General features: G+C 30.6%; 1 long non-coding RNA gene across 1 annotated transcript; it reads right to left on the bottom strand.

The window, feature by feature from the left end:
- Window positions 1-4,517: 4,517 nt before the first annotated feature.
- On the bottom strand, window positions 4,518-11,164 carry LOC147803157 (uncharacterized). The gene is made up of 2 exons (XR_015429807.1): window positions 10,651-11,164; window positions 4,518-4,819 (listed from the first exon to the last, which is right to left on the bottom strand). It is a non-coding gene; the product is annotated as an uncharacterized LOC147803157 (long non-coding RNA).
- Window positions 11,165-11,203: the final 39 nt, after the last annotated feature.

Raw genomic sequence — 11,203 nt, 5'->3', positions numbered from 1 at the left:
ACCCTTATTTTTTAATAAACTAATGTAGTGTGTACATAATAGGCTATGCATACTATATATACATATAAAAAAAATTTTTTTTTGTATTACTTTATCTAGTCATTTGTGTGATTATAATCTTTCAATATGATAGACACTGTATGTTAAACTATACTTGGTTGCATGCAAGAGTAAAATATTCGCAGTTACTTGTGTTGCATCTGTACGCTCAGCTAATAAATGTATTTCATTATTATTTCACTTTTTGTCAAACTGTTCAAATAAAAATAGGGTACATGGTTTTGAAAGGAAAAAAAAAAAGAGCTTGGTTGAAATATTCAATAAATAGTTGTTTGTATCCTAATTCAGATTGAACCTTCTTATTTTTACTTCATGTATTACTATTACAAGCGTCAAAATTGTTTAAAAATACTTTCAGAAAAAAAAAATAGCCATAGCTTTGTAGATGATTAAAACTGATCTCAATAGCTGATGAGATTGTCATTATAACAGGCTTGTCACTATAAGCATATGCAAAAAAAATTTTTCCGTAATTGAATATATTAAAGCAATGAAATATGCTAGTTTTCCGAATTTTCCAGAGCATTATAAAAATTGTTTTTGATTTAAAAAAGAAAACACTTTGATTTCATGTAGACAATGACAAGATATGTTTGTGTATTGTGCTGGCGGAATTTCAAGACTTTTGCAAATGCTTATCTGGAAACAATACTATGAAACAGTCCTTCAATTACTATTTTTAAAAAAAATTTTGTCCTGATATCTGTGTCTATTTAGAGCACCTCAATTTCTACAAATTCAAGTACAGGTTTTAAATAATATATTTTAAGAATTGAAAGTTTTGAGTATTAACTTTTTTTTCAATTTAGTAATGCTAGTAAAAATAGCAAAATTCAACTGTTAAAAGTCTGAAACAAGTGGTTAATCTTGTTTCAGACTTTTGATCATCATCATTTGAAAAAAACTGCATTTCTGCTGTCGAATTTTTTTTTCTTAATATGTCCGATTACCAATAGTGGTGTTAAATGGATAAGCTTATTAATATTTGCGAGTAGAATTTTATTTCTCTTTTAGCGTTGAATTGTAGGAAACATTGTTTTTCATTTGTTGCAAAATTGAAAGCATTGTTGGAGGTCCATTTACTTTAAGTAATGGTTTAGTTTCTTGGTTTTCTTATTATTTATTTTTGTAATTGTTAATTTATTAGCATGTACATTATATACAATTTATTTTGAAGTAATTTATTGTTGCATGAAATTACTTATTATGAATTTTTTTAAAAACTTATTTCAATCTATTTTTATATTGAGAAACCGAATACAAGATAACTCTGGTTCCGAAATTTCTCGCTATCTGTACACTAACGCAAAATTAACAGTTAAACATTTAACACATTTTTTAAATTCATTTCTGATCAACTTGTTCCTATCTCAGTTTTTTTATTTGAAAATTTGAGTGATTGTCCATTTTTTTTTATATGTATATACACAGTGAAACCTCAGTTAACCAGACACTTTTGGGACCTATTTATGGGAAGGGTACCTTAATAACTAAGTTAAACACTGTAAATTTTTTTTAGAATAATTTCAATTACTTAGAAATAACACAGTGATATTTCTAAGTAATATTTAAGCTTTAAAAAATATTTATTTGCAACACAAAAAGAATATATGAAAAAGTTTGATATAATTAATAATTCTAGATGTAGCTACAGAGAAATGAATATGTTTTTCTTATTTACAGAGATATCCAAGTGAGTCATGTGATCATTTAGTCCTCCTTTGAATTCAGTTATTAGGTTTACATCCCTAACACCTCTATATTACTTGATAGGAAACATAATTAATACCTCCTGAAAGGTACAAGATGCACAAAAAAAAAAACATAGCTGTAAGGTAGGAGGCCCGGACTATCAATTGTCAAAATAGATATAAACTAGTTTATATCTATGGAAGAGTTATAAACTAGATTTCTGTTTTTATTTTTAAGACCCAGCTGTGATAAATACAGTCTTCAAATTGACTAGAAGAAAGAAATTTTCAATAGGGAAGAGGTATTGAGAGCATTTAGGGTGTCATTTCAACTTATGAGGTCTCGTAACTTGTGTCTTCCAGGTGAAAAGATCAAAAGATGCTGCTGTCCGAAATATTTCACATGAACAGTGGCATTCTCTCTCTTTCCTTTGCAAAGATTAAAGGAAACAGGAAAATGATGAAAAGTTGCATATTTTTTTCTTAGAATTTAAAGCAGAAATATTTTTTTTTTTTTTCTAATTTAGAAAAATGGTGATAATGTAAAAATGATGGAACAGGTAAAAAATAACCTTTTGGGGCAAAAATGACTGTCAAGTGTTTGTTTTGCGATTTTGGTTTATTAATAGAAGATTCAAGGGAAACTAAAAGTATGTCCGTATTGAGAGGCGTCTGTTGTAAAGGAGTGTCATTAATGTGAGGTATCACTGTATATATAATTTTTTAGGTTGTGGAAGTTGAAAAAAATGTGCTGCACAAAACGATGCTACCGTAGCAATGATCTCATTTTTAAAAATAGTTTAGTATGTGTGTATCAAAAAATATCTCGATTTTCTCTTGCAAAATGTTTATTTTTATTTTGAGCCACATTACAAAATAGGAATATAGCTTAGTTTTAGCTACTTTTTGATTATTTTTATTTTGAGTCACATTACAAAATAGGAATATAGCCTAGTTTTAGCTACTTTTATTGCGTATTTCAAACTTAAAAACTGAAAAATCAATTTTTTTTCAAAATAGAAAACTCTTTCTTAAAAATATTTGTATATATATATGGAAAAGTTGAAATTATAAGTGGTAATATGCAAGGTAGCCACAGAACAAGAAGAAATCATCAAATTTCATTAATCTTGAGAAAATCAGAAAATTTAACTAAAATACTCAAAACATCAAGGAAAATTAATGAATTTATTTTTATGGTACCTAAAAGTGCAAATTATTGTTAAAGATAATTGGTTTAGAAATAAGTATTAAAAAATATATATAGATAGTTCATTTTTTTTTCAAGGTTTAAGAAAATGAATATTACAATTTTTGCCACCAGTTTTTATGTTATGTTATTGCCCTCATTGAACAGTGGACCCAATTCTGAGCTTACGACTAATTTTGAATCCAACCCAGAAGACAAGGGAACTCTTGAGGCATACTAGCCTTCGAGGAGAATTTTTTTTTAATGAAACTAACCTGCAATTGTGTTACATATGGAGAGGAAAACCACCCAATGGCACGGTAAATCGGGGACAGAATTTCTATCAACCTGGGATTCGAATTTGGGTCACCTTATTGGGATGCAATTGCTCTATCCCCTTCGCCATAGCAGCTCTATGCCACCAGATACTAAATTCAGAAAAATTAATTATTAAAACACTCGGGAGAAAGTCAGAATTTGTTTTTCTTTGCTGAGTGTATCTTTCATCATAATTACCTAAAACAATAAATAGAATTATCTACTGCTTCTCAAATTAATCATTTTTTTTTTTTTAATCAAAGGATAATTTGTCAATTGTTTAGAAACAATATTTCAAGTGAGAATAAGCATAAATAAGAATACTAGACTCTTTGTTGTATCTCCTCAATTTATTTATTTAAAATAAAAAAAGTATCTACTCAAAGTAAATATATAAATTATAATCTAATAAAAAATTAGCACTCATTAAATTTAAACACTCAAAACATAATTCAAAATAAATAAATATTCAACATAATTTCTAACTCATAAATATAAAGCACTCTTTCAAAAAATTCAAATTAAACAAAACTTTTTTCACACATCTTAATATTGCCTTTTGCAAAGCAAATTTTATCTACTTGTCCTTAAAAGAAAACCACAAAAATAATATTGTACGCATACAAACATATGAGCTTCTTACTCTACAAATCAATTAACTCTGCTTTTTCAAACATCTGAAATTTAAGTGGCAAACAAAGCCCTTAGTTCGTTCTAAGCTATATAAGCGTAATTAATTACCCAAATAATAAATATCACCTCTAAATGACTAATTATTAATTTATATTGCAAGAGGATTTTAAAAGCTCAATATATTATTTCATCTTATTTTTGTTTATAGAATTAATCAATTCGTGCAGTGAATGGCTCGGATGTTTTTTTGATGACACTAAAACATCAGTTGATTTCTTTGCTTCTTCATAAAATATAGTTTAAAAATTTTTTGAACAAAAAAGAAATTTAACGACCTAATACAAACAAAAATTTTTGATAGTGCAAAAATATCAATCTTTAACATATCATTTAATCATTATCTCTATAATTTTTTATAAAAATATTACGTATATGCAAGCTTTAAAATCTTTTTCCAATCAAAATTTTTTGAACAAAAAAGAAATTTAACGACTGACCCAATGCAAACCAAAATTTTTAACAATTTTTTGAACAAAAAGGAAATGTAACGATTGATCAAATACAAACAAAAAATTTTGATAGTGCAATAACATCAACCTATAATCATTATCTATAATGTTTAATTAAAAAATTTTACATATATGCATAAGGTATATATTTTCGGTGAGCTATAATGCTCAATAGTTAAGGCACTGAGCTGGGATTCTATTCCCAATGGCTGCTTGAAGTTCACCCAGCTTTATATCAATGGGTAAGTATTGTTTGGGAAGGAAAGGTGGCTGTGGATCACAGCCACCTTTCATCATGAACTTGTGTAACTTAAACCTTTATGACTTCCTCGATCAGATGTGTTTAACTTTTTGTTTTTCAATGTATAAAGTTGTCCGAAAGTAGAAAAATCCTTGTACAGAGAAACCTCTCGGGGGGTCTCTGTTCCACAGTAAATCAGAAAATGGAGGTTACCTCCTGTTGACGCCAGAAGCGCCATCTATGAAAAATTAGTGTATCTTATGAATCCGAAGAGCTCGGATGTGTGAAAACAGTGTTTCTCTAATTGACTTGTGTTAATAAAGTGGTGTTTAATTATTACAGTCCGCTTATGAGATTTTTGAGAACTTTTATTTTTATTATATTGAGAATTTTGTGACTCTGAGTTATCGTCGGACCCATTTGTTGGTCCTGTCTATCGGAGTTATCAGTAGTGAAATTTAGTGGATAATATACCTAATAAAGGTACGTGATTTATTATTTAGTTATTGAAATTCAATATGTTTAAAAGTGCTAAAAAAGAGGACTATGTTCGGCTTGCTGTCGAGCTTAATGTAGACATTTCTAATCTGAAAACTATAGTTGATCTTATGGCAGCAATTCAGAGTTCTGATACGTATAAAAGTAACGCTGAGTTAGTTGAAGAGTTAGCAAATAACATAATCGAAGAAAGAAAAAGTGATGAAATCCGATTAATTGAAATTGAAAAATTAAAAACTGAAAGAGTGAAATCGGAACTTGAGCTCGCTAAATTGCGAATCGAATCTAAAAGTGAACTACCTGTTGATAGTGTAAAATACGAAAGTGTAGAAACTTTAGACTCTCTCATTAAAAGTGTGAGGACTTTAACTCTTAAAATTCCTAATAGACCAGAAGGATGGGGATATTTCTTTTCGTCATTAGAAAGAGCTTTTATTTCAAAAAATGTCCCTGAGAAATGTAAAGCTGAAATTCTTCTCAATCTGTTAGGGGAAAAAGCCACAAATGTAATTACATACATTAAAGATGACGAATTAGGAGATTATTCTAAAGTTAAAACTATAGTTTTGAGAGAATTCGAGCCATCCCCCCAAATCTGTTTAGAGAATTTTAGGAAAGCGCAAAAAATGACTAGTGAAACGTACGTGCAGTTCGCGTCTAGATTAATAACGAGTTGGGAATATTATTTAAAGTTAAAAAATGTAACTGACTACGAAACTTTGAAGCAATTAATAGTATCTGATAAAATTAATCAAACACTTGATAGAGAGGTTATGTGCTTTATAAATGTAAGACAAGCAAGTTCTTGGTTTAAACCTGTAGAATTAGCTAAGGAGATTGATTTATTCTATACTTCTAGGGGGAAACCCGTAGTTGATAATGCTAGAATGAGTTATAAAAATAATTCGAGAACTATGTCAAAAGTGTTTCTAACGGATGTAAAAAATACTAAATGTATTTTATGTGATGAAATTCATCCTTTGTATAAATGTACTATTTATAAAAATATGTCTGTAAGTGACAGAGTTGAGTTCGTTAAATCGAAATATTTATGCTTTAACTGTTTAAATAATCATAAAGTAAGTGAGTGTAGAAACAAAATCTCTTGTAGTATTTGCAGAAAAAGGCATCATATTTCTCTTCACTTTCCGCGAGAGCAAAAAATAAATAAAGAAATAGTTTCGAATCAAATGTGTAATGAAAATAGGAACATTCAATCGTCCTTGAATTCTTCCGCACCAATTTTCCAAATGCCTGTGAATTATGAGACGCCTGTCGTCTGTGAGGGTGGGGAAAATATATTTTCTTCTGCTACAATGGGAAAGGAATTAAAAACAGTCTTACTCAGCACTTTTGTTTGTGTGATTAAAGATGAATCAAATAAGTGTTTTGAAGTTCGAGGATTATTAGACGTGGGAGCGAATTCTAATTTTATGAGTAAAAGGTTAGCAGATTCTCTTAGTTTAAATAGGTCAAGTACAAATATAACTGTATCGGGAATAAATAATATGTCTCTGAGCATAAAATCGAAAGTTAATGCTACTATTTTAAATAGAGATAAGAGTTTTGATTTAAACTTAAATTTTTTAGTAATTCCTAAAATTACAGAGCTTACACCAGCTAATCCTCTTGATATAAATATTCTATCGCTAAATAATATTAAACTAGCAGATGAAAAATTCTTTATTCCGAGTCCTATTGATTTGTTGTTAGGAGCAGAACACTTTTATGAAATCTTAAAATCGGGTCAAATTTTCCTTCAGGATACAAATTTAAGATTACAAAATAGCGTTTTCGGGTATATTGTCAGTGGGAGTCTTCCGACCAAAAACGAAAATAAAATACATTGTGGGCTCGTTACAGATAATTTTGAGTTAGAAAAAACATTAAAAACTTTTTGGGAAATAGAAGATGTAGAGAGAGAGTCTGAAATTTCTAAAACTAAAGAAGCTGAAATTTGTGAAGAGCATTTTCTTGAAAATTATTCAAGAACTGAGAGTGGAAAATATGTTGTTAAAATGCCCTTTAGAGAAGATCCGTCGTGTCTGGGTGAATCTAAGAAAAAAGCTGTAAAGTGTTTGAATTCGTTATGGAATCGCCTTGTTAGAGAACCTCAATTTTGTGAACTTTACAAAGCATTTATGTTAGAGTATTTAAATATGGGTCATATGGAGGAAGTACAAGAGTCTGAAGAACCAGATGTGCAGTATTATATTCCTCATCATTGCGTGTTTAGACCTGAATCCAAAAGTACCCCTTTGAGAGTTGTGTTTAACGCAAGTGCATTAACTTCTACTGGAAAATCATTAAATTGTTTACAGTACAACGGAGGTATAATTCAGGATGATTTACTGTGCATCATGCTTAGGTTTAGAAAACATCAATTTGCCTTTGTTGCTGACATCAAAAAGATGTATCGCATGATACTTGTAGATCATAGCCAAAGAGATTTATTGAGAATTTTATTTAAGGCAGAGATTAATGATCCAGTGAAAGTGTATAAACTGTCTACTGTTACCTATGGCACAACAAGTGCTCCCTTTTTGGCAACTAGGACAGTGCAGCAGTTAGCCAGAGATGAAGGAAGAGACTTCCCATTAGCATCAACTGTGTTGTTACATGATGTATATATGGATGATATAGTTTCCGGTGCAGAGAGTTTAAAACAAGCAAGAGACATTCAACAACAGCTTATATCGTTGTTAGAAAAGGGAGGAATGGAGCTTCATAAATGGTCAGCTAATAACAAATTCCTTCTCCGTGATGAAACTAATGAATCGAGTTATTCATTTACTAATGAAACTAAAACATTAGGTGTGCTTTGGAAACCACAACAAGACAGTTTTGGGTTTAATGTAATAATTGACCAAAGTGAGGTTTTTACTAAACGAACAGTGCTTTCTCAAATCGCACGAATTTTTGATCCCCTTGGTTTGTTGGGACCAATCATCACTAGAGCTAAAGTGTTCTTACAAAAACTGTGGTTATTAAAATTGGATTGGTGTAATGCTCTTCCAGTTAAAGAAAACGCCGAATGGCACAGTTTCCTTAATTCCTTGAGTGCAGTGAACTCAATCAGTGTCCCAAGATGGATTCTCAGTGAACAATTTCTCATCGTAGAATTACATGGATTTTCCGATGCCTCAGAAATGGCGTATGGTGCAGTAATCTATTCTAAATCCATCAACTCTCTTGGTGATTCAAAAACAAAGCTACTTATCAGTAAATCCAGAGTAGCTCCTCTGAAGTGTGTCTCAATACCTAGACTAGAGCTCTGCGCAGCAGTTTTGTTGGTGAAACTAATGAGGAAAGTATTAAGTGCCCTGCAGCTAGAGGTTTCTAAAACTTGTTACTGGACAGATAGTACTATCGTTCTGGCGTGGATGAGAAAAGAGTGTAGAGACCTAAAGACTTTTGTTGCCAATAGAATCTCTATAATCCAAAAATTAACTGTGAGTGAACAGTGGCATCATGTTGCTTCAAAACAGAACCCTGCCGACCTCGTTTCCAGAGGTATCGATCCATTGAGACTTAAAACATGTGACTTGTGGTGGAGTGGCCCTCTATTTCTGCAACAATCGTCAGTAGATGATTGCACGGATAATATATCTGTAGAGTCTGATGAACTGTTTCTTCGAGAATTAAAACCACCAGTAGTTAGTGAAATTTGTGTCCTAATTAACACATTTGAGCCTCTAAGTGTTATTAATGAATGTTCTTCTTACATGAAAATCTTAAGAATTGTGGCTTGGTGCAAGAGATTCTTGCATAATTCTTTGAATCCATTGCATCCTACCCGTGGAACGTTGACAACAAGTGAACTTTCTCAAGCTTTGTTGTGTGTTGTAAGAAACGTTCAACGTACTTCATTTGTGACTGAAATTCAGTGTTTGGAAAAAGTCTTACCAATACCTAACAATAGTAAACTTTTAAATTTGTGTCCCTTTCTAGATGAAAATGGAATTCTGAAAGTTGGTGGCAGACTTCAAAACAGTGACTTAAGTGAATCTCAAAAACATCCAATGGTTCTGCCTACCAAACATAATTTTACTTCAACAGTGATTAATTATTTTCATATTCTTTATTTTCATGCAGGTGCAGAAACTACATTATCTCTTATAAGATCAAAATTTTGGATTGTTTCTGCAAGAAATGTTGTTAGAAAAATTGTCTTTAATTGTATTGTGTGTAAAAAGGTAAGTTCTAGGTCTAAACCACAGCAAATGGCTGACTTACCAGCTGCTAGAGTAACCATTTCTAGAGCCTTCTCTCGAACTGGACTTGACTTTTGTGGACCATTTGTAGTTAAAAGCTTTATTGGTAGAAGTAAGCAGGTAAAAAAGATATTTATTTGTGTTTTTGTTTGTTTCACAACAAAAGCTGTACATTTTGAAATAGTGAATGATTTAACAACAGCTGCATTTTTAGCTGCTTTTAAAAGATTTGTATCTAGAAGAGGCAAACCTTCTGAGATTTTTAGTGATAACGGCCGAAATTTTATAGGTGCAAATAGAGAATTAAAGTCATATCTTAAATTACTATTTAAATGTGAGAGTAAAAAGGAAATAGAAAATTTTATGACTAATGAAGGAGTTAAATGGTATTTTAATCCCCCTTCTACTCCACATTTTGGAGGATTATGGGAATCAAGTGTAAAGTCTCTGAAATATCACCTTAAACGAGTAGTTGGAAAAACAATCTTAAGTTACAAGGAATTTTTAACTTTCGTAGTTCAAATTGAAGCAGTCTTAAATTCTAGACCACTCTGTCCTCTTTCAAGTGATCCAAATGATGTTGAAGCACTAACACCTGCTCATTTTCTTATTGGTTCTACTTTAGTAGCAATACCTGAACCTAACTATACTGAGGTTCCAATGAATCGTCTTAGCCGATGGCAATTGGTTCAAAAAATGACTCAACATATTTGGAAAAGATGGTCAGTAGAGTATCTTAATAAGCTTTTAAATAGACCTAAATGGTACAAGGGTAACATAGATATAAAAGAAGGTGATTTAGTATTAGTAAAAAATCCAGATGTGTATTGTCATTTAAAATGGAATTTAGCAAGGGTTATTAAAACTCATCCAGGTAAGGATAACAGAACCAGAGTTGTAACACTTAAGGATAAAAATGGTACATTTAAAAGGCCAGTAATTAAATTAGTAACTTTGCCTCATGTTAATTAAAAATTGTGTTGATATATGTTTATGTTTTATTGTTATATATTTGTATTTTTTTGGTTTGTTTTTATTTGTTTTGTTTTTATTTCTATTTTGTTGAATGCTGCGTCATTCAACGCCCGGCGGTATGTTGACGCCAGAAGCGCCATCTATGAAAAATTAGTGTATCTTATGAATCCGAAGAGCTCGGATGTGTGAAAACAGTGTTTCTCTAATTGACTTGTGTTAATAAAGTGGTGTTTAATTATTACAGTCCGCTTATGAGATTTTTGAGAACTTTTATTTTTATTATATTGAGAATTTTGTGACTCTGAGTTATCGTCGGACCCACCTCCATTTACCTTTAAAATGTAATCGAAGGTACATGATTTTCGAATTTAACAATAGTCAGTGTCATTTTCTTGGTCCGGAAATGCTACTTGTGTTAACGTCATGAAAACCGGATCAATGAATTAAAATTTAAAGTCAATACAAATGATCCCTTCTGATATAATTATGTGTAAAAACAAATTTACCAAATAAGAATGATAGAACAATTTTAAAGAAATAAAAAATGATGTTTTTTTTCAAGTCTTCATTTATTTTTATGTCATAAAAATTAGTTTAGCTGTAAAAGATGAGAAGATGTTTGTTTGAGATGCTCAGTTTTTTCTAAGATAACTATTTTTTCGTAGTTTAACTTTCAACTTAAAAAAATAATCAGCTCTAAAAATAATTGATAAATCATCGTCTTTAGTCCAATTTGAGAGCAACATGAGGTTGTCAATCTCTTTTAAAGATCGTCAAAAAGAGCTCTCTAAATAAGAGACTCATACAAATATTAACCATTTAATATACTTTTTTGTTTTTTTAATATTTTTTTTTCGTGTTTCCTTCTTTGAACT

The sequence above is a fragment of the Parasteatoda tepidariorum genome, chromosome 10 (genome assembly GCF_982258835.1).
Source record: "Parasteatoda tepidariorum strain Cologne lab strain chromosome 10, Ptep-v5.0, whole genome shotgun sequence".
Taxonomy (NCBI): Eukaryota; Metazoa; Arthropoda; class Arachnida; order Araneae; family Theridiidae; genus Parasteatoda; species Parasteatoda tepidariorum.
The sequence above is the reverse complement of the archived record's forward strand: the minus strand, read 5'-3'. Positions and strand labels throughout refer to the sequence as shown.